Source organism: Myxocyprinus asiaticus, chromosome 39 (genome assembly GCF_019703515.2).
Source record: "Myxocyprinus asiaticus isolate MX2 ecotype Aquarium Trade chromosome 39, UBuf_Myxa_2, whole genome shotgun sequence".
Taxonomy (NCBI): Eukaryota; Metazoa; Chordata; class Actinopteri; order Cypriniformes; family Catostomidae; genus Myxocyprinus; species Myxocyprinus asiaticus.
Window position 1 is genome coordinate 38777957 of NC_059382.1, and position 24540 is coordinate 38802496.

Sequence of the window (24540 nt, forward strand, 5' to 3'; positions counted from 1 at the left end):
GTTTCATTTGTTTCTTTTTGCTTTCAGAACAACACGTAATGCAATAAGAAAAACACCACTATTAATCGTTGAGATTTCTAACCCAGCATACAGGTACACCCTCCTTAAACCATGTACATTCAAAATTACATTAAACCATTAAAAGAGAAAACATAAACCCACATGGTGGGGTTCAAAAATCTGAGTCTATATGTCTATAAATATGAAGTTTTAGGATTTTGAAGGTGCGATTAAACTGAAAAGGGCTAAATAGTTGACCGGCTTGTGATGCGTGAATGGCTTGCACGTGCAGCGCAAGTCTCGTCACACTTTAATACAGTTTAGCCTCGCGTTGAGATGATGAAAACACACTGCGTGATCATGAGGAAGGATTAGGCTACATCAAGATGTAGATTGGAATGCATGTGCAGAAAACGTCATATAATTAAAATAGCCTGCTCCTCTCTCGCTGTTGCTTGCGTGCTAGTGATTAAATGATTACAGTGACATAAGAAATATTTAAGATTCCACACAATTTCGTGATCAGTCATCAAATAAGCAAATTTGTGACATTAACTTTAACTCAACACAAAAGGACAGGTTTTCTTTCATTAAAGCACTTTAGATGCTCTGAAAATTCACATGCAGGATCATGATTATCATAATCATCGGGTTTTGCACAATTTTCACTCCAACTGTTTAATACAATTTGCAAAATAGAAACATTTTCACAAGGGGAAAACCGCATACATTTGCATGGTGGGTGGTCGGCACAGCCGTTGACCAGAAAAATAAAAAATGGCACTCCATGTCAAAAAGGTTGCCAACCCCTGGTCTATATACTAGAGCTGGGAATCGATTATTTCTTTTTAACAAATTAATCACACAATTTTCTGTAATCTCGATTAATCGCAATTAAGTTATCATACATGATACTTTACTACAAACATTAAAAAAAAAATCATAAATATATTGAATTTATACTTTGTCTCAAATAACTCGCAAGAAAGTGGTTAGTCGTCATTTATTTTAAATAAAATAAATAAATACTGGGTATACATGTTCAAATTATTATTTATTTATTTTATTTTTTTGCGGATAGTTAATTTGACAATTTTACAGGTATTAATCTTTGATACAAGTATATGTATACATGCCATAAAATCAGTGGACATGCTGACAGCTTAGGGTTATTGTGTTACAGTGAGATTGCTCCTAACTGCTTAGGAAAGCATGATGCTGTTATTAAAAGTTGAGCAAATTCCTCTGGCATTTTCCATTGTACTATGTTTAATTATAGGATCAAATGGGCAGGTTCAATTCATATCAAGCTTTACTGGCAAGATAAACTTAAGTGTACTGTATATTGCCAATGCATTATTAGACACTATACTGTATATACAGATATAAAACATATTGAATGCTGTTGTTTAATTTGCTGAAGTTTAAAATCTCAAAACGATATTCTTCTCTGGCTGCTGTACAGTCTCTATAAGTATACCTGGCTGCAGCTTGCTGGACAGCCACGTCCTTCAGTCTCTATCATGTGCACACGTGGGGTCTCTTTAGCGGTTCCACTTTTGAAACTGCAGACGACAGTAGCTGTGTATTTACATATCTCTCGCAAGCCTGGTTCATGCGAAGTCTCCGTTCTCCGTGCAGTAAATCTGCTCTCGTGTTTATAATGCCCGGTACATGCGTCACATGTAACGAAACGTGCACATCCACACAACAGGTTTCTGTGCTAGGATGTGCAGTTGTCGAGTGTGTACCTGAAAATGTATATATGCCAATTAGCCACAGAAAGTGTGGAAAAACATTAGTGAAGTTTTGCCCATTGTACAAAGGTGACTAGGTTCCAGGCAGGCAGCCTGAACCCGCCCCCACCCTATCCCCAACCATATGGAGCCAGTAAGGCTGAGTAGCCTTCCAGGAGCAACCTGAGACACCTTTCTTCCATCTCGCGAAGGCTCTGGAAGGGAAAAAACAGATACTGCAATTATTGCGTACATTTTTTTTAATCACGTTAAACTATTAATCACAGAAATTAATGCATTAAATTTCCCAACACTACTATATACATGTTTAAATACAGGGTTTTTCTTTGGTTAAAATGGTCTTTGCAGGTAGCTGAACTACATGATCATCCACACACTAGAAGTTGTTTTTTTACATAACTGCATTACATCTCTTAAAATATCTAAAGGCAATCATGGCCAGTTTGTTGAATATCAGACATTAGAACAGGAAGAAAACTAATTTGTCCTTGATTCATGCAGGTTCATTCTACATTACACTTTCTCTAATGAAAGTTTACCATTAATCTTTTATTGGTTAACAATACAACAGGTAAGTAAGAGCATGAATGGCTCCACATTAAAATGGTTAGGTCAAGTTATAGAAGGTAGTCATTCTAAAAACTAATAAACTTAAGCATTTGTTATCAATAATAATAATAATAATAATAATTAATGAACCAAACTCTGAGCACCAGAAGGAATTTGGGAGTATCAAGGACAGAACCGCTCTGAGGCTCATGACAGTGTTTTGAGCATGTGTAATACACAACAGACAGAACTGCTCTGAAACCACTGAAAAGAATGTATCATGTGCCTGTGCCTCATGCATGCTCAGAGTATGTGTAATACAGAGACCAGGGCTGTGCACATGAGATGAGTGGAGCAAGAAGCACGGGCAGTCTCTATTAATTTAATTCAATCACATTCCTTGCAGTCTGATAATCGCACTAGGTCATATCATGATTTATATTATATTTTGAACCATTTAGCCCTACTCTGCTGTCTCTGGAGCACACTGACGTGCACTGTGGGGATGAAACCAGGCTGCAATAGAGCCACAAAGATGAACAATTCAGTTTGGAAGCATATTTAGCATTAATAAGGCACCGAACTTGAGATGAATATCATCAAATTTGCCTAAATGTTTTAATGCATGAAAAACCCTGAAAAAGAGTGTTTATGAGCAGTTAACAACATAAACTAGTTTGCTAGCTTGTGACTTACATCTATGTGTATGTGCAAGTTCGAGGTGGAGCTGTTAAAGGCTGGTATTTCCACAGGCTTTAGTAGGCAGAGGTTCAGCCCACGATTAAGTTTTGGGCCTTTCAGATTTGGAAATTGAATACCGATGACAAATGTGGCCAGGGTTGCATTGGCTAGCTGCTTGGTTGGCTCATGAAATATAATCTTACAAAATTTGGTTTTACTGGGTTAGAACATTGTGTTCTATGTTATTGTTAGAACAATAAACTGGGATTATTTGAATGTTGGTATTATAAATAAAATAAAGATATTGTGTGGTTGACTGTTAGAGCAGCTATTTTATCATGACATTTGTGAGCTAAGGCATACATGCCCAGTGGAGCTTGTGTCATGGAGAACTAAAAGCGACAATATACAGCAGCACGTCATAAGGATATGATAGCAACTCCATCACCACATATGACGAGGCACCCTTTAGTTGACCCAGCACTGGAGAGGCCTTATGTGCAGTAATCCCAGAGGGGTGACAGCAGCCACAGGGGCCGTCAACCCCAACACCCACTGGAATTCAGTCAGTGGCAGAGCTACTCCCAGCTTAAACTTTGTCAGACAATTGAATCAATTCTCAAAGAAACGTACAGACTGGGACCCAAGATACTCTTTGACTAAGTGTCTTTGAGGCCCAAATGCTTCAAGAGCATAAGCAACAGATCCCTGTGCTTGCACACCAACTCCTCTGATTGCGCTAACAGCAGCTAATTGTTGAGGTAGTTTAATATGCAGACACCGCTCAGCCTCAGTAGAGCCAGTGGTGCATTAGTCTCAGCATCAGATGCCACGCCCACAGACCACAGACAGTCCATCCTCTAACTGTCTGATGCACATAGCATTTACATTTATGCATTTGGCAGACACTTTTATCCAAAGTGACTTACAGTGCCCTTATTACAGGGACAATCCTCCTGGAGCAACCTGGCATTAAGTGCCTTGCTCAAGGACACAATTGTGGTGGCTGTGGGAATTGAACCAACAACCTTTTGCTTACCAGTTCAGTGCTTTAGTGCATTACGCCACCACCACTCCACATAGCACACAAAATTAGAAAAAGCTTTCTTGAACCACTTAGCGCAAATCGTATCAGCTCGTTTGATAGAACATCTGTGAGTAGAAGCACACAAGGCTTTTCATCTGTCCGCCTGGAAACGAGTCATGTTCACAAGGTTCCGCTTTGATACAATGAGTGCTTTTGAGGACAAAATAATTTCCAGATTTGTTTGCCAGGTTTAGATGTACAGTTGCAATCAAAATTATTCAACCCCCCTGACCAGCAATACATTCTGGTGATGTGAATTAAAACACATCAACTAAAACCTTAGTAAACAGTCAAAGTAAGTTTTTTTTTAATACACATTTGAGTGATTTTGAGAACAAAGAGTTCAGTTTACCCAAATTTTAAAATAAAAAATAACTAATTCTCTCCACAAATGTCATGTAAAAAATATTCAACCCCCTAAGTCAGTCATTTGTGGAGCATCCTTTATCCTCAATAACAGCAAATAAATGTTTCAGGTAAGTGTTCTCAGGCTTTGGACACTTTTTGACATTTCTCATGAGCAAAAGCTTCCAGCACATTGACATTCTCTGGTTTCTGTGCTGCCACTGCTTCCTTGAAATCCCAACAAAGGTTTGCAATGGGATTTTAATAATGGACTGAAAGGGCCATTTAAGGTCATTCCACGACCTATCCCTGAACCAGATTTTGGACAACTTGAATGTATCCTTGGTGTTATTGTCTTGCTGGAAAGTCCAGTGATTACCGAGCTTCAATTTACACACTGAAGGCATCACATTTTTCATGCCAAAATGGCCTGATACCTGAAAGAATCCATGGTGTCAGTCAGTTAGCATGCACTGCATTCGAATGGGAGAACCCCCTGCTGTGATTCGAACGGGAGAGCCCCTGAGTGTTTGAGGCAGGTCCATCCAACAATTTGAGACTGGGGGCACCCGGACTGGCCAGGAGGGTCGCTGCAGCATCTAAACAGTGGGGCCAGCCTATTGAACAGACAAGGATGAAGCAAGTGTCCCCCTGACCCTGATTGTGAACTTTTGTGATTAGTTAATTAGGGCTTGTGCTTTCCTGATATGGAGATGGTTTGTGCAGATTTGGCTGAGATATGCGTCGGATGACCAGTGGCCCAGTTATTGTATTTGGTACTCAGGCAGGCCTTTGTGGGCTGCTGTGGTTGCTGCACCGATGTGAATGGATGCCGCTTAGGTACCCTTTAATAGTACCGGGTTGGAGGTTTTTGGTTTAGTTGAGGTGTGAGGAGGAGGAGGATGTAGGGAGGAGAGAAAATCTGGAAATGGCAAGTTATAGATTAGGTGGAAACCTTTGAAGCATTTCCAAGCTGTCCAATATGTTTGTAGGTTTCGGGGGGGGAAACAGCTTGACCAATGGAGTCCCGGGAGGCGTGGAGGAGTCTGAGAGGGTGATTTCTAGGAATTTCAGTTCTGAACGGGGAGGAACTGGGGTTGGTTTCGGGTTTGCTTCTGGGGCCAAGGCTCTGAATCTGAAAGAAAACATTTGAAAAAGTCAGCCATATGGTTAGCTATAATAAGAGGAAGGAAGGGGATAAAGTAAAGAGGAGAATGTATCTGGAGCGGGGTTCTCCAGCGGAGGCAGCCTCACGTGGAAATCCGCTCTAGTGGTCCATGGATAGGAAAGAGTATGGATGGATGTTGGCAGAGAGAATAGGTTGTGTAGAAAAACTGAGGCATCTGGAGCATATATGAGGCAATGTCAGTAAATATGCTTGCATTTGTGATATGAACGGGCTGAATCCTCGGGCGCGGGACTGCACGACGTTCAATGGTAGAGCATACAATTCATGATAGAATGTTTATGATGTATTTTACTGAACTCAGAGCTGCGAGCGGTTGGATCCGCAGGTGTGGGCCCGGTAGGATGCTTGATTTTTGTGGAATTGATATGTGCTGCATTTTTAAAGAAACTCCCTATGCAAAATGAAAGGTCTGAATCCTCAAGCATGGGATCGTGCAGCATTTAACAGAAAGAGCCCTTGTTTTTCACGTGAAAAGTTTCCACTGCAGATAAGCAAGAACTCACTCCGTGGTACCAATGGGTTGAGCACGGCATTCAACGTGAAAGCATATAGTAGGCTATGTTTGAATAAATTGATTGATTGCGGAGATGCCGGCTTATGGCGGACTGTTCAGGGAAGATCTAAAGTGGCCCAGTTGTTGTCAATCACTAGGTGGGTGATGGTTCGTTTAGTATGAGTTGCATAATATGGGTTACAGAGCCATGGAAGCTGAGATGCATGGCCTGAAAGACATGCTGCTGTTGTGACACATGAACGGCGCATTGTGCTGATTTGAAGTGTAGTGGGAGTTTGTTGCATGGCCCGAAAGACGCCACAGTTGTGGCAATTGGACAGTGCGCTATGCTATTTTGCCAAGTAGTGGGAGTTTGTCACATGGCCTGAAAGACACCATGGTTGCGGCTCTTGGATTGTGCGCTGCGCTGTTTGCAGTGTAGCGGGAGTTTGTCTTAAGGCCCTAAAGACACTACATTTGTGGTGCTTGGACAGTGCATTTGCGCTGTTACGATGTAGTGGGAGGTTTAGTCACAAGGCCAGAAAGACGCCGCAGTTGTGGCACCTGGATAGCACATTGTGCTGCTTAGGGATGATTTGAGCCAATAGTAAACATGATAACATGGTAAACGTGACGTCTGATGATGCCTGGGCATAAATGGTGCTAGATTAAATATCGTTTGGAGTTTGTGCCTGAGAATTGGATTTAGTTTACCTAGATAAATACAGTAGTCTGATGTTTATTTAACTTAAGTGTATGGTTTTGAAATTTAGATTGTAATGCAAGTAATTTGATTAACTGAATTATTGGCATGGAGTGACAATAATATGTAAGAACTTGATTCGGGCAAAAGAAGAGAAGAAAATTGATGGATTTTTTTTTACCTGCGTGAAGCATTTATCCTGGCAGGAGGAGAGAAAGTCATTTTATAGAGATGACTAGAAGATTGTAGAAGCGGTTGCTTCATGGTAATCGGGGCTGCGAGGCGAGCTCTGCTGTGAGGAGGTGAGAGATGTTTGCAAAATGGTTATGAATGAGTTGGACACAGCACGCGATCCGCATCTTGCGGAGCCAAATTCATCTCATTTCTCTTCAGACTGGCTGTGTATAGCTGTGGTGAGCTGTAGCAAATTTGGAGCGGGTGCTGCTGTGGCAGCGAGCTCACACTAAAATGTCTGCATTGATTTGAGAAGATGTTGTAATTAGAGTTATTGTAATAGAGGGACTGTTGCTTAGAAACGAAGTTAATAACGGCTTTGGCTCTGTATTGCCTATGGTATGCAGAAGGATTGGACTTGCGATCGATCATTATTGAAGGATTCACTTGTGGCCATTCATTCCTTAGAAGTATTGCCGCCACCTGCTGTATGATGTACATCTTGCATAGGTGAAGTGTCGCATAGCAATAGTTTTGTGAGGAGGGAATGCTCCACTTGACCCCCAGAATCAGAGCTCAGGCTTCAGCTGGCGCTGCGTGTTCAGCTCCTCCGGCTTTCATGCTGGGCTCCTCAAGCTCCAGTGCGAGGAGTTTTCTCCGATGAGCTTGGGTGCTGTGAGGAGGCAAAACATATGTCAGAGCATGTGCTGCCATGGCAGCGGGATCAAGCTAAAATGTCTGCGTTGATTAGAAAAGATGTTTTTTTGGAAAGAGTTTGTTTGTTGTATGATTGCCCTTGAGTTCCGAATTGAATAAATCACACTATGAAGTTTGCTTTTGAAGGGAGAAACAATCATAATAGTCATGTTGAAGCGTGACATCGAATGGAATCACTGAATGAATCACGCCCTAAATGAGCTGCGCATCAAGATTATGAGGCTGACAGGAATCACCTGTGTGGGGAACCAGGTTGAAACACGGGGAGCGTTGGAATGATGACTGAACTAAGTAGTTAATTCTGTTTTCCTCGCGTTCGAATAAAGCTGTATTAGAGCTCTGGTAGCATGAAGCCGGATCAGCGCCCATTCACAGAGGAATGCTCATGCGATTGACCGCTCTGGGAGGAAAGTTTTATATAAGAACGTATGAACAGTCGAAGGGAGCTGTTTCACATGTAAATGGTGCTGGAGCGGCCAGTTGCTGGAGTAGTCATGATATGATCTGCTTCGGCGAATGGAGATTAATAAGAAAACAGTGTAAAAGTAGCACTTATGTGGTAGCAGTCAATGCTGTGAAACGAATGAGATACTGCGGCAGCTTCTGTTGAGAACAAGATGATTTAGACGGAAGAGCTGTTCTGATGTAGACTAATTGCAATCTGATGATCCGAGCCACTTTTATGGGTCTGTTCGTGGGAAACGGGCAGGGCCGAATGCTGGAAGACTCGACGCCATGTAGAGGAAAGCAGCTGTTTATATACGCTTACTCTGGCAATGTCATTGGTCGGATTAAATGAGCTTGCTCCTCCTGAACCTAGTTTATAAAACTCTATTTAAACGGAAGAGCTGTTCTGATGAGGGTGAATGCTTTGCAGCAAAGTTGCATCCAATGATCCGAGCCTCTCGCATGGGTCTGTTTGTGGGCAAATGGGCGGGGCCGAATGCCAGAAGACTCAATGCACGTAGAGGTAAGCAGCTGTTTATATACTCTAAATCTGGAAGTGTGATTGATAGGATTAAATGACTTGCTCCTCCCAAACCTTGTTAAATGAAATTTCATGTATAATAGAACACACTTAAACACAAAAATGTATTTAATTCCCCCCAACATTCCTGACTCTGGGGCTCTGCACATGCACAGCATGAGAAATGAGCTATTTAAGCACTCCGTGAACAGACGCACCCCTTTTGATGCTCTGCACGTGCCATACCCAGAAGCCAGGAGAGACCAGACGTGGAAGACAAACAAACACCGAACTTCAGCATGCTCCACAAACAATACACAGACAACAGATAAGTTGAATAAAAGACTTAAACAGGTGTGTGTGTGTGTGTGTGTGTGTGTGTGTGTGTGTTTCTGGGGATGATTAAAAAGGAAAAAATGCTTATGAAATGGCATTTTATGCAAGGATGAGCAGGAAATTAGCACAGCTCTAAGTGTGCACCCATCATTTACCAAGATGGCGCCATGAGAGTGGCAGCCTGTTGCAGCAGCTCCTGGAGTCTCATTGTTATTTATCTTTTTTTATTTAATTTTGTCTCTTTTTATCTTTTTGCCATCTTACATGGGTTTTCACTCACTATGGTTTGCTGAGCAGATTGGTGTTTAGTTTATGTACACATGTGACCAGCTGTTAGCGCTCTCTAAACCAGTGCTTCTGCCCGGAGCTAGACCTGTGATCCCAGCAGAGCTCAGGAGGAGACACCTGGGGTGTAGAGCTGGAGCAAAGCTGAGAGCGAGGAGGAGGAGATTTAAACCCTCGGTTCCGGCAATTATCATGGGGAATGTAAGGTCTTTGAGAAATAAGATGGACAAGTTGTGTGTACTGATTCGGACAAAGAGGGAGTAACGGGATAGCAGTATTTTGTGTTTTACAGAGACTTGGCTGCATGCAGACTTCATGGACCAGAGTGCTTCCATACCTATAGTGCCTTCAGGATTATTTGGGCAGACAGGGATGTTGCGCTGAGCAGTAAGAAGAAAGGTTGAGGGATTGCACCACCTTTCATTTACAAAAACTGCAATCCTGGACATATTACCATGAAAGAACGCCTCTGGTATCCAATCATTGAACTTTTAGCTGTGGGAATGCATCCATATTATCTGCCATGGGAATTCTCCTCTGCCATACTAATCAGTGTTTACATTCCACCATCAGCTGACAAGGCAGTGGCATGTGACATAATGCACGCCACTGTTACTAAATTACATTCTCAACACCCTGAAGGTTTTGTGACCATTACTGGAGACTTTAACCATGTTAATCTGGACTTCATTCTCCCAACTTTCCACCAGTTGAATGCACTACACAGGAAAATAGAACACTGGACCTTTTGTATGCAAATGCTAAAGACGCAGACAGAGCCAATGCCCTGCCCCCACTAGGGAGATCAGACCACAACCTTGTCTTGTTAACATCTTAGTATCAAAGGCAGCCTGTCTCCACAAGCACTGTGAGGAGGTGGACTCAGGAGGCCAATGAAGCCCTGCAGGACTGCTTTGAAACTACAGACTGGGATGTGCTCTGCAAACCACATGGGGATGATATAAATACAGTAACATTACATACTGTATACCAGACTACATTAACTTCTGTGAGGATACCACCATCCCAATCAGGACTGTACACTATTTTACCAATAATAAGTCTTGGATCACCAGTGACCTGAAGTATCTGCTGAATAAAAAAAAGAGAGCCTTCAGGTCTAGTGACAAGGATGTTCTTAAAAGGGTTCAGCGTGACCTGAAGGTGGGACTGGGGGAGTGTAAAGACTCCTATAGTCAGAAGCTGGTGAATCAACTCCAGCAAAACAACACCAGGGACGTGTGGAAGGGCATGAAGCAAAATACAGGGTTCAACATCAAAGACTGTCAGCAGGGGGGCAGTCTGGACAAAGCCAATAAGCTGAATGTGTTTTTTAACGGGTTCAGGACAGAACCCCAAGCTGGGCCTTCCCACATTGGACCAGCCTTCACACCCTCTCAGACATCAACTCAACCCCTACTTTTCCCCCATCATCCCCTATGGAGCACACCTGATCACAGCCCCCAAACTCCAACATCCACAGGAATGCCCCCCCCAGGTTAGAAGACAGCTGGAGAGACTTCATCAAGGCAAGGCTACAGGCGCTGATTGTATTAGTCCCATGGTCCTGAAGTCCTGTGCTTCCCAACTGTCTGGTACCCTGCAACACATCTTTAACCTGAGTCTGATGCAGGAAAGGATACTGGTGCGATGGAAAACATCTTTAGTACCTGTACCTAAGAAAGCCACTCCATCTGGCCTCAACAACTTCAGACCAGTTGCCCTAATGTCACATTTCATGAAGGTACTGGAAAGACTGGTTCTGGCCTACCTTGGACCACAGGTAAATGTGTGTGTGGACCATGCTGTCATCTACCTGCTGCAGTGTGCTCACTCTTTCTTGGAATGGTAGTGGTGGCATTGTGAGAATCATGATTTTTTAATTTCTCCAGTGCTTTTAATACCATTCCACCACTTCAATTGAGTGAGAAGTTGCTCAGGATGGGTATCAGCAGGTTTACGGTCTCCTGGATTGCTGACCATCTGTCGGATAGACCCCAGTTTGTGCGGCTGGGGAGCTCCTTGTCTGATGTGGTGGTTAGTAACCTGTCACAATTTCTGTTTACTCTGTACACCTCAGATTTCTGGTATAACTCTGAATTATGTCACCTGCAGAAGTTATCTGATGACTCTGCGGTGGTGGGGTGTATTAGAGATGGGAAGGAGTTGGAGAACAGGGAACTGGTGTATAACTTTGTGGAGTGGTGAAGCAGGAATCTGCTCCTAAATGTAAACAAGACCAAGGAGATGGTGGTTGATTTTGAGGACAAGAACAGCGACCAAGCCCATAGACATTATGGGCGAGGGGGTTGGAATTGTTGAGCACTAAAAGTACTTTGGTGTTCACTTGAACAACAAACTGGACTGGAGGACCAACACTGACGCTGTGTACAAGAAGGGGATGAGCAGACTATTTTCTGCAGAAGCTAATATCTTTGTGTATGCACCAAGATGCTGGAGATCTATGAGTCTGTGGTCATGAGTGTCATATACTGGGCTGTGGTATGCTGGGGGTGCAGCATCAGTGCCAGAGATGCCAGCAGGATTAATAAACTAATTCGCAAGGCTGGAATAATCATTGGTCAAAACCTGGAGATGTTTGAGTCAGTGAGGAGCAGAAGCTCACTGAACAAACTGCTCTCCACCATGGACAATCCATCCCACCCCCTCCATGACACACAACAAAGACAGAAGAGCTCATTTTCTAACAGACTCATTTAGCTCTGCTGTTATAAAGAACTTTTTAGGGAATCATTCTTGCCTTTCACCATAACACTGTACAACAGCTCACCTCTTTGTGACAGGTGAATACACTATTGCACTACCATCTTTTCATACTGTTTTTATCATACAATATATGTATTTATGACTATTATTGGTTTTGATGTATATATTGCACATATCTTTTCAATATTCAGTGTTTGTTATGTGGATCTGCAATTCTGCTTTTAATATTATTGTTATTCTTAATCTATTGTTGATTATGCTGCTGTAACATGACAATTTCCCTTGTGGGATCAATAAAGTATTTCTAATCTAATCTAAGACAGGCTAAACTGTAAGCAGTGTAATGATGGGATGAAGCAAACAGGTAATGTGTGTTTATATATGTGTGCTGCCCCGGCCAGTGACAGAGCCCCTTGTCACACAAGGCATAACCAGCGTGCAGGCCTCACACATATGCAGCAAGGTCCTTTGTGTCATGACATGGCAGCCTTCTGGCACTTCACCAACAACCATTCCCAGCTCGCAACGGCAGGGAATGCGAGAAGGCTTCTTAGCAACATGGAGACTTTTTTTTCCCTCTGGCCTCTTGAAGGCAGTAATAAAACAATGTGCATACTTCTGGTGTTTCCAGTGTTTCAGAGGAGATTACACACTTGTACCTGGCTTACAATGATGGGGGAAATGAGAAGTGAATCTCTGACAAATTCAGCCAATAGTGTCACTCCACAGACACCAGACTGCCCATAGACCTGCAGATTGCCTGGGCAGAGATCATGATGGCCGGAGGTAGCCACACCTGATTGGGACATCTCACTATTGGAAGCCCCAGTGACAAAATACCCTTCACATCATTTCCACCTTCAATCATGATCGATCACATTGCGCCAGAGCAGGCCATCACAGGCATACTGATTAGGCAAAGCCGCTTGAGATAGAGAAGATCTTAAGCTGGTGACAAATCCTTAACTCTCCGTGCTCTATATCCCATCCTCACTTCCCTCACTCGTGTTGTCCCTTTGGAGCCACAGAGGTCGGATACTGGGAGGAAAGGGGACTGGCATCAGTTTCCTGAAGCAAGCTGAGAGCAAAGCGTTTTGAGTTTCATGCAACCTCAATGAACACAAACAATCTCCGTGAGCACCACTTGGCATGGCCCAGACAAACAAACAGCACTTGTGCACAACAGAGGAATAAATCGCTAGAAAAACACTTGCGAAACGCCATCTGGACAAACGCATTATGCAAGTAGCTCTATTAGTTTCAAAGGATGCGCTTATCGTCAAAGGATAAGCTTATCGCTGGTTTATATGCCTGTGATGACCAGCGTTTAAGGGGTGGAGCATCAAGCGCCATCTGCTAATAGAATAGCATGATTCTATATGGGCTTCAAAGATTGTCACTCCTGGAAGGAGTTCCCATAAGCCAAGCGCACAATGCACGACTTGCAGTCGATGACCTGTGACTCACATTCTTGAATTTCATCATGCTAGCGCACATACTACATGACTGATCGCAGACTGGGTGTATCATCTAAATGACCATTTGTCCCCAGCTGAGGCCCTTTTGTACACCTTTTATTAAGATGTTTTGGGTGATCCGATCACAAGTGTACTAGTGAGACACATTACCGTTACACCTGGTCATCTCATTTGACCACTTGTGTTCAGATTTCGAGGAGAGAGTCTCTGATTTCATGAGGACATACATCAGTCATTACGTCTGTGTATTACTGAATGATAATAATGTGCAAAAAAGAAAAAGTGCTAAAAATGCCACACAGTTTCTCTAATTATATGCAAACAATGATTGAAAAAGAATTCTAAGTTATTTTAGTGCAGTACCTGTAACTGAGCTTTGAATGTGTGTGCTGCTTTTACCTACTGTACCTGTACCAACACACCCTACCCCACCCTGTAATTGAGAAAAATAAATTCATCCAAACAAATAACCTTTATGCAAAGACTTTTCACACTGTTTAGCCACACTTTAATGGATAAAGTGGGAGCCCTCAGCTTCCCACTGCTTTATGGCAATAAGGAACTTGCAGAAGGAAGTTGCACGCTGAGGTTCCAACTTCATGAGCTTAGATCTGTTCTCCAGCTTGGGTTTCTTACTGCTGGAAGACAGTTGTTCAGTATATCACCTCAGGTTGGCTGCAACAATGCCATACCCTGTAAGAGAAACTGGGCTGCCTCTCGGATTCTGTCAGCCCCTGCATCAAATTTACCTTGCACTGCTGGACAATGTTATAACTGAGCTCCAACTGCTGCCAAAGGCAGATGTTATAGGCTCTGACATGTCTGTGTGCTGCATTCGCAACTTGTCTCAATTTGTCATCACATCAAATTTATATGATGCTCTAGATCTCATATTCATGTATTTAATCTTATACTGCTAAAAAATTATATTTTCTGTAACCATGGATTCTAAACAGCACTGTGCTGAATGGAGGCCCTGTGCAATGACTGTATTTAGAGGCAAATAGACAAAACCAAAGAAAGTAATAAAAAGTACTACAATCAGAACAGACACAGAAGATATGGAAGGTGGAACAATGAACGGTTCTTTTAACATTTTTATATTGCAACTGCAAGCCAACACATCCTACGTGTCATGTATTCAGAAGTACCCTTACCACATCCTCCACAGTTTTAGCAATAAATGCTTTGATAGTTATTAATAATAATAATACAAAAATATGTATCCTTATATGCTAAAATTAGAACTTTCCTCCTTTTGCTCCTTTTGCTTTAATTACTGCCTCAATTTGGCGTGGCATGGAGGTGATCAGTTTGTGGCACTGCTGAGGTGGTATGGAAGCCCAGGTTTCTTTGACAGTGGCCTTCAGCTCATCTGCATTTTTTGGTCTCTTGTTTCTCATTTTCCTCTTGACAATACCCCATAGATTCTCTATGGGGTTCAGGTCTGGTGAGTTTGCTGGCCAGTCAAGCACACCAACACCATGGTCATTTAACCAACTTTTGGTGCTTTTGGCAGTGTGGGCAGGTGCCAAATCCTGCTGGAAAATGAAATCAGCATCTTTAAAAAGCTGGTCAGCAGAAGGAAGCATGAAGTGCTCCAAAATTTCTTGGTAAACGGGTGCAGTGACTTTGGTTTTCAAAAAACACAATGGACCAACACCAGCAGATGACATTGCACCCCAAATCATCACAGACTGTGGAAACTTAACACTGGACTTCAAGCAACTTGGGCTATGAGCTTCTCCACCCTTCCTCCAGACTCTAGGACCTTGGTTTCCAAATGAAATACAAAACTTGCTCTCATCTGAAAAGAGGACTTTGGACCACTGGGCAACAGTCCAGTTCTTCTTCTCCTTAGCCCAGGTAAGACGCCTCTGACGTTGTCTGTGGTTCAGGAGTGGCTTAACAAGAGGAATACGACAACTGTAGCCAAATTCCTTGACATGTCTGTGTGTGGTGGCTCTTGATGCCTTGACCCCAGCCTCAGTCCATTCCTTGTGAAGTTCACCCAAATTCTTGAATCGATTTTGCTTGGCAATCCTCATAAGGCTGCGGTTCTCTCGGTTGGTTGTGCATCTTTTTCTTCCACACTTTTTCCTTCCACTTAACTTTCTGTTAACATGCTTGGATACAGCACTCTGTGAACAGCCAGCTTCTTTGGCAATGAATGTTTGTGGCTTACCCTCCTTGTGAAGGGTGTCAATGATTGTCTTCTGGACAACTGTCAGATCAGCAGTCTTCCCCATGATTGTGTAGCCTAGTGAACCAAACTGAGAGACCATTTTGAAGGCTCAGGAAACCTTTGCAGGTGTTTTGAGTTGATTAGCTGATTGGCATGTCACCATATTCTAATTTTTTGAGATTGGTGGGTTTTTGTTAAATGTGAGCCAAAATCATCACAATTAAAAGAACCAAAGACTTAAACTACTTCAGTCTGTGTGCATTCAATTTATTTAATACACGAGTTTCACAATTTGAGTTGAATTACTGAAATAAATGAACTTTTCCACGACATTCTAATTTATTGAGATGCACTTGTACTACTTTTTCTGTCAAAATGCATTTGTTTCCATCATAGAAAACAATATGTAACAGTGTTTTATTAACATTTTCCAAACAAAGTATTCCACAGGATAAAGACAGATATTCACTAAAACAGCACCAATTCAAGTAACAATAAATGTTCCCTATCTGTCACTCACTCGACGTTGGTGTCGATGTAGTGACACTAGGGGTCACTCTTGGGAGCCCGAGACACCTCTGGTCTTTGATAAAAGGCCAATGAAAATTGGCGAGTGGTATTTGCATGCCACTCCCCCGAACATATGGGTATAAAAGGAGCTGGTATGCAACCACTCATTCAGATTTTCTCTTCGGAGCCGAACGGTCATGCTCGCTGAGCTGAATACTACTGTTCATTCACCTGCTGGATCTGACGGCGCATTTCAGCGGCTTCTCCCTCCTCTGCACTGGTGCACTGCAGAGAATGCCCCTGGGCGCTTCGGCAGAAAAACTAGAGAGTATATTTTCTGAAAGAGCATTTTTCTCCTCTAAAAGAGTATATATTTCTCTAAAAGAGCGCACACACGGAACGTCTTTTTAAAGACGCGTCTTTTTAAAGCTGCTTTTCCGATTGTGTGTTATTCCTGGTTGTGCTCGTTATCTCTCGCCTTCTAACAGTCACGATCACTGTCTTTCGTGTCTGGGCACTGCTCACGCGGAGACAGCTTTCGTGGATGGTCACGTTCTCATTGCGAGAATATGTCCATGGCAACGTTGCGGTCGCGGCTCGCCTTCGTAAGAAAGCGAGCCACCCCAGAGGCTCCCGCCTCGGTCCTTTTACCCACGGGTTTGAGGCCAGCGCGGCTAGCACTAGGGGCGATTTGGGGACCCCAATGGGACCGCCTCCGCCGGGTATCCCCCCGCGGACCTCCCATTCCCCAGCACGCTCGTCTGCCCCGATCGGGCTTCCGGGTGAGTCCGCCCGCTCGTCTCACGGCGAGTTCGACCTCTTATTTGGAGCCCGCGAAAGTGATGAGCTCTCGAGCGCAGCATCGGAGAGCGGGCTCGTCCAGTCGGAAGCCTCAGCTGGGCTCCTCCCTTCGGGGTCGATCGCCCAGTCACAGGCTGACGTGGAGATGACGACGTGCTTTCCCGGACAGCCGCGAGCGTCGGTTAGAGTGGACTTCACCGCTCTTCCCTGAACCCTCGCGGCTCGGTGATTGGTTCCTGGGCTCGTGGCGCCGCTCAAAGCCACGCCCCGCCCCGCCCCGTTCCTTTCTTCCCAGAAGTGCATGAAGAGCTGACAAGGTCGCGGGAGGCAATTTTACTGCCCGGTCCCGATCTTTTCAGCTTCCCCGCTCTCACTACCCTCGATGGTGGGGCGGCCAAGGGTTATTCGGCAATCCCCCAGTGGATAAAGGCGCTCGCGGTGCACCTATGCCCGCAGAGCGCCGCCACCTGGCGCGGGTGCCCAAATCCCCCGTCCAAGGCCTGTAGGTTTACGTCGTCTCTGACGGTCAAAGCCTACGGTGCCGCTGGACAAGCCGTCTCTGCCCTGCACGCCATGGCTCTCCTGCAAGTCCGCCAAGGCGCTAAAGGAACTGCACGAGGGTAGTTCCGCCCCGGGATTGATGCAGGAACTGCGCTCGGCGACCGACCTCGCTCTCCGAGCGTCGGAGGTCACGGCGCGGTCTCTCGGGCAGACGATGGCCACACTATTTGTCCAGGAGCGCCACCTTTGGCTCAACCTGGTCGAGATGGGTGAGGCCGACAGGACACGATTCCTTGCTGCCCCCATTTCCCAGGTGGGCCTATTCGGCGACACCGTCGAGGACTTTGCCCAGCAGTTCTTGATGGTAGAGCAGTAGATGGATGCTAGCCGGCTTATCCTGCCCCGGCGCGGCTCAAGGTCCTGCACCCCATCTACTCATCGCCGAGGGCGTCCCCCTGCGGTGACTGCACCGGCTCCGCCACAGCCTGCCCCTCTGGCCTGGCCCCGGCGTGGAGCCCACCACAGGAAGCCGACGCCACCCGTCTCACAGCTGGCACCGAAGAACCCACGGAGGTCTTCGAAGCGACCCAGGGACAACGAAACCCGCTGCTCTGGAGCTGGTAAGCAGGTCTTCGTCTTTTTGTTACCTTTTGCATTTAATTGCGCTGCATGCCCAAGTGGCTGCAGTACTCAAGAGCTCAGCAAGAGTGGTTTCCTTGTTCCCTGGGTCACATATCCGGTGTGTACGGCTGGCATCACGACCACCGTCCACCACTCCATTTGGCAGGTTGGCCCTCCAGCGGCGGTCCCCCGCTTCCTCGACACAGACCCTTCCTGCGGTTCGCGTTCGAGGGTCAGGCGTATCAGTACAAAGTCCTCCCTTTTGGCCTGTCCCTGTCTCCTCGCATCTTTACAAAGATCGCAGAGCCTGCCATTGCCTGGTTAAGGGAGGTGGGCATTCGCATTCTCAACTATCTTGACGACTGGCTAATCTTAGCTCACTCTCGAGACACACAGGGACCTGGTGCTCTCACACCTCAGCCGACTAGGGCTTCGGGTCAGCTGGGAAAAGGGCAAGCTCCTCCCGGTTCAGAGCATCTCTTTTCTCGGTTTGGAGTTGGACTCAGTCTCCTTGACGGCGCACCTTACGAACGAGCATGCCCAGTCGGTGCTGGCCTGTTTGAAGGCATTCAAACAGAAAACAGCGGTTCCACTGAAACTTTTTCAGAGGCTCCTGGAACATATGGCATCCTCGGCGGTGGCCACCCTGCTCGGGTTGATGCATATTAGGCCGCTTCAGCACTGGCTCCAGACTCGAGCAAGCGATGGGCAAGTCTGCCCACCACACACCGCCAGTTCACGTAACACAGTTCAGCCTTGTGGCGTTTTGTATAGGGACCCCTAGTGTCACTACATCGACACCAACGTCGAGTGAGTGACAGATAGGGAACGTCATGGTTACTGGTGTAACCTCCGTTCCCTGATGGAGGGAACGAGACGTTGGTCCCTCCAGCCACAACGCTGAACTACCCGCTGAAATGGCCGGACCTTATTTCGGCTCCTCAGCGTAAAACCTGAATGAGTGGTTGCATACCAGCTCCTTTTATACCCGCATGTTTGGGGGAGTGGCATGCAAATACCACTCGCCAATTTTCATTGGCCTTTTATCAAAGACCAGAGGTGTCTCGGGCTCCCAAGAGTGACCCCTAGTGTCACTACATCGACACCAACATCTCGTTTCCTCCATCAGGGAACGGAGGTTACACCAGTAACCATGACGTTTTTTAAAGTCCAACTGGGAGGTTGACTAACTGAAATAACTAGTCCCCATAGGTTGAGTATTCATTGCAATGGGCATTAAATCCCTTAAAACCTCATCTTCCACAATATTAATCATGGCTATTCACTTTGCTACAGCAATTGTGAAGTCGCTGATTCACGCCGTTTTGAAATCCACATGAAAAGCGTTGCAGAGAACATCTTGTTTTTCTCTGAGCGCTGGCACTGCGCACATTATGATACTACATCCGAATTGCCCACTAAAACAAAAGCAAAACATGGCGCCAGGGAAACGCTCATGCTTCACTCCAGCGAGTAATGTTAATGCAGCTTTTCACATGTCTCATCTGACTTAGTTTTGTACAAAATTATGGTTAAGAGGTCCTGGTTGGGTTTTCCGAAGCACTAAGTAGAATGTTAGTAGCACTTAAGTAGTACTTAATCTCTAAGGCGTGTTTCCCAAAAGCATTGTTATCTAAGTAGTTTGTAAAAACCTTTGTATATTAACGAGAGCTTTGAACCGCCCTTAAGTCCATTAAGTGCAACTTAAACGTATCTTTCTGGCATCTTTCACAGTTTATCAAAGACAATGGGACAATGAATAAATTGTATTAATATATTTTGATCATCGCAAAACCATTGTAAAAAAGTGTTAAAAAAATGTCAGAATCTAATCTCAAATTGGTAAAGTCTTTAATCACATAAAAAATAACATGTTAAAAATTTTCAATAAATTGTATAAGTTAACAAGTTAATTTTGACAGCTCTAATCATATTAATTGATTTTAGTCCATTTTTATTAGAATGTCATAAAATTTTAATGAAAATAACATTTTATTTGATGATAATGAGCAAAATTACAAAAGCAAATGTAATCGGCCAAACTTTAACCAAATATTCAAAACATTTTAAACAATCTATAAAACATTTTTTGACATGTAGCAAACATACTAAAGATTAATCAACATAAACAACGTAAAAAAACTGACCTGAAAACCTGAGCTCCTGAAATAATAGCTTATAATCAATATACTAAGTATTAGCTACTTTTTACTAGTGTATGTTGTGAATTCTTCACACTTTAGAGAGTATTCCATGTTTTAAGATAGTTTGGAATATTGCATAAAGCCAGCGTCTCAATAGCCGACTCCAAACAACTTGATTTTGGGGTTAGGGTATAACACTGACCAACTGTTTTGCTGAAATTTCGCTCTCTTCGAAGCTCTGATGTGAAATGTGTGTTTACGGATATAGCATATTACCAAAAACAAAAATACCAAGTTGAGAGTCAGGACACCAAAGTACAGCTGAGAAAATGCTGTTGCAGCCAAAGGGTTTCAAATGCAAAAAAAAAGAAAAAAAAAAAAAAGAAAAAAAAAGAGAGAGAGAGTGATAACTTTTGATGTCAAGTCAAATTTGTGTAGAACAGGACAAAATTTGTCGGAGCAGTAACACTATGATCCTTATGATCCAAAGAGAGCTCATATGTGATTTTTAGCTAATTTACTTCAAAGTTATAAGCAAAAATTGCAATTTTGGGGATTTCTGGACCAGTAGGTGGTGCTCTCACAAAACATTGCATGTATGCACAAATCATCAGCAAAAATGCAAAGTTTTGTTTCGACAGGACAACGCTTTACTGAGATGTGACCTGACTTCTTTTCTTATGTCAGCTTAGCCAGATTCATTACAAGGGAATTCAGGAACAGTTGCATATATAACAAACCCATATAATAACTTTTGTGTAATAACGTAAATTGAAAACTCCAGTTTTACTCAATGCAGAATTATTCGGCAGAGGCTATTTGTAAAAGTATACAAAAAGTATTTGTATAAGTGTAAACGGCAACAAAAAGCATCATCTTTGCACTAAGTGAAAATAGTGGTAGATGCTATTTTCACCCCTAATTAAATACTAATGTACAGTATATAGGAATCACTGCAGTGGGTTTATTTAGAGTCCCACAGATAGCCTACACCAACCCTTACCCCTAAAATTATCTCTTACAAAAATGAACCATGGTTTTACTAATGTAACCATAGTATCACCATGGTATTTTGTAGTAAAACTAAAATTACCACAAAATTAATCATGGTTACTAAATTAACACCATATTACTATAGTAAAACCATGGTTAATTTTACCCGGATCAAAACTTTCTCTCAACTCCCGGACTGTTGATATAAATAATATTATAAAATATTTTTTTTATTCATTATTCTAAGTAGTATTAAAGGAAATATTAAGAGTGGAGACAGGAAACAAATTGGAAAAAGTGGGACAAAAGGGGGAATCGAACCCGGTTCGTCCGCATGAATAAAAGCACATCCATATCTTCTTTACACACTATGCCATTGCAGCAACACATGAGGGTGCAGTTTGTCTTCAATTTCTGTGTTTCCACCAGACTATTTAAGTGCAAATAGCCATTCTGTGTGGCAGGTGCTGTTTATACCTAGTGCAAATAGTCACTTCTAGGCCAAAGGGTTCAAAAGTTAAGCAAAAGAAAAGTCAAACTTTGAACTGAACTGATGGTGGTGCTAGAGGGTCTGGGAGACCCCAAAGTTGGTCAGAAGACTATTGAGTCCTACACAAATCAGTGTGCCAAATTTTACAACTTTCCTCCAAATGGTTCTAAGGGCTGCCAAAGGCTTCAGTGACAGAGGAAGAATAATAAGAAAGAACATAACTAACAAACACAATAGGGGCACCACCCCTAATCAGATTATCCATGATGAATGAAATAAGAAAACTAAAGTAGTTTTCTCTATGATTCTATTTTGTATTTGTAATGGTGCGCACATTTATATTTTCAGTTTAGTTTCATTAAAATAATAATAATAATAATAATAATAATAAAATGGGAGTTATCAAGTTAGCAACATCTAGTGTTCAAAATATGAATTCCATATAATTTCTCAATAGCAGGCCAAATTCTGTTCGATTTTTAAGACCTTTCACTGGCCACACCAGAGCAGTCAACAGGCCACAGATGGCCCACAGGCTCTAGTTTGGACACCCTGGTTTCATCCAAGTCAAATATATTATTTAACATTAATCTGCCTATACTGGGTTATACCAATTAATGTACTTTTAGGGGTAAGATCAGGTCAAAATAGTTCCTTAAGTAAAAGCAATAAAAGATCACTTTTTACATTGAATATTACATTGAGGATATTGAGTTACATTAATTGGGGATTGTTTTGTAGTTTACATTTAGAGTTAGTTTGCAGTTCTAGAGGTCTGGTTAAACATTTAATGAATGCTTGATTTCAAGGGCTAAAATCAATAGAAGAAAGGTTAAACATGCTATGTGTGTGTGTGTGTGTGTGTGTCTTTGACAGTTGTTTAGTGTGTTGATTCTAAGACATTTTATCAGTATACATGCAGGACTGTGCAAAAGTCTTAGGCATATAAGATGTTTCACAAAAGCATTTGTCTTAAGATGGTTATTTATATCTTCAGCTTTAGTGTGTCAATGGGAAATATAAATTTTAGACTCCCAAACATTCCTTTTGCAAATAGAAAAGATTAGAATAGAAGAACAGGGAGCCCTGCAACAGATGTCATGGCCCCCACAAAACCCCCCAATGAACATCGTGTCAGTCTGAGATTACATATAGAGACAAAAGCAATTGAGACAGCCTAAATAGATAGAAGAAATGTGGCAAATTCTCCAAGAAGCTTGGAACATCCTATCTGCTAACAACCAAGAATAACTGTGTCCATGTGTACCTAGAAGAATTGGTGCTGTTTTAAAGACAAAGGTGGTCACACCGAATATTGATTTAGCTTTTTTTTTTTTTTTTAAACTGGACTATATGATGTTAATTGATAAATGAAAACTATTCATGCCATTATTATTGAACAAATCCTTACTATGCAACATTTGTCACAAGTGCTTAAAACTTTTGCACAGTACTGTATGTATATAAATGTCTAAAATTTTGGCTTGTGCACAATGAGGTAAAAGCTAACATTGTTGTCTCAGTGGGTTGTCTCATTGTAAATGGTATATTGTACCACACTAGAGTTGGAACTAAAAAAAAATTTTAAGCTTTGTTACAGAAATATGAGGCTGTTAAAAATTTAACCTGACATGTGACACTTTCAGTCCTACTACAACAAATTGTCTGATGGCTAAATATTGCATCATTCTGTTGTAAAGCTATAAAGATAACCATGTCATGTGAAAGGTTAAAGACTGCCCAGTGTTTACCTGCAGAGAAGGGAAGAAAGGCTGGACTCTTCTTAAAGTTGCCACTGGCATCCAAAAATTGTTCAGTGTTGAATGTCCAAGGGTTTCCCACTGTCCTTTATCCCTCAAGACAGAGTGCAACAGGGGAATAATCACAGTGTCCTGGAGGAATTAATTTAATTTAAAATTACACATATTTTCTGATTTCAACACAATAAGCAAGAGTTTATGTGAAAAGATTTTGTGCATCCTCAACAGTTGGTACCACTGTATATGTTGTTGATTGTTACCTTTGGTATTACATACTCTGAATGAGATGTCTTGTGTGGCGTAATGAGGAACACTGAGTGGAACGATGTCCAGGTATCGCTGCACTTCTTGAATCGCAGCATTAGTGAATGGGAGGGACTTCCTGTCGTCCATTGTAGGCAATCTGTTCTGTTCTATAACTCTATCAATCCCCCTCTGCTTTTGTTCTAAGGAAACATGATAATAATAATAATAATAAAGTTAATAATAAAGTTTGCAAAGATCATGTATGCACTCAGTTCGTTTTTCTTTCTTTTTTTAATTTTTTTATAGTTGTTATTTTCCTTGGTGTGAATTGGCTGTACAGATGGATGTATAGATGTCGAACCCTGTATGTGTGGGTGCTTGATCAACAGCATCAGGATGTATCTCATAGTTGTGCTGGTGGTCTCCGTACCAGCAACAAACAGATTTAAAACTTTCACAAACAAGTTATTTTTTGTGGAATTCCGTCTCAGGATTATCTTTCTCCTGTCATACCACAAAAAGAAAAAGAGAACAGAAAATATATGTAGATTGCATTAGAAATTGTTCAATTAAGAACACAGCAAAATAAAAATAAAAAATAGCAACAGAAGCTAATCAACAGCAAAATCGTTGTAAACGTTGCCTACCTGATTGAGTCTGGCAAGAAAGACTTTGATAAAATCCTTTGGGTTGTGAAAATCCAGATTTTGCTCATGCTCTTTGACCTTATCCATAATGAATGCTCTGACGTCATCTAGCTTTTTAAAGACGGTGTGCTGAATCCCAGGCAAGAGTTACATT

At 42.7% G+C, this 24540-nt stretch overlaps 1 pseudogene; it reads right to left on the reverse strand.

Moving 5' to 3' along the window:
* Nucleotides 1–985: 985 nt before the first annotated feature.
* LOC127429991 (cytochrome P450 2C31-like) lies at nt 986–24533 on the reverse strand (annotated as a pseudogene).
* Nucleotides 24534–24540: the final 7 nt, after the last annotated feature.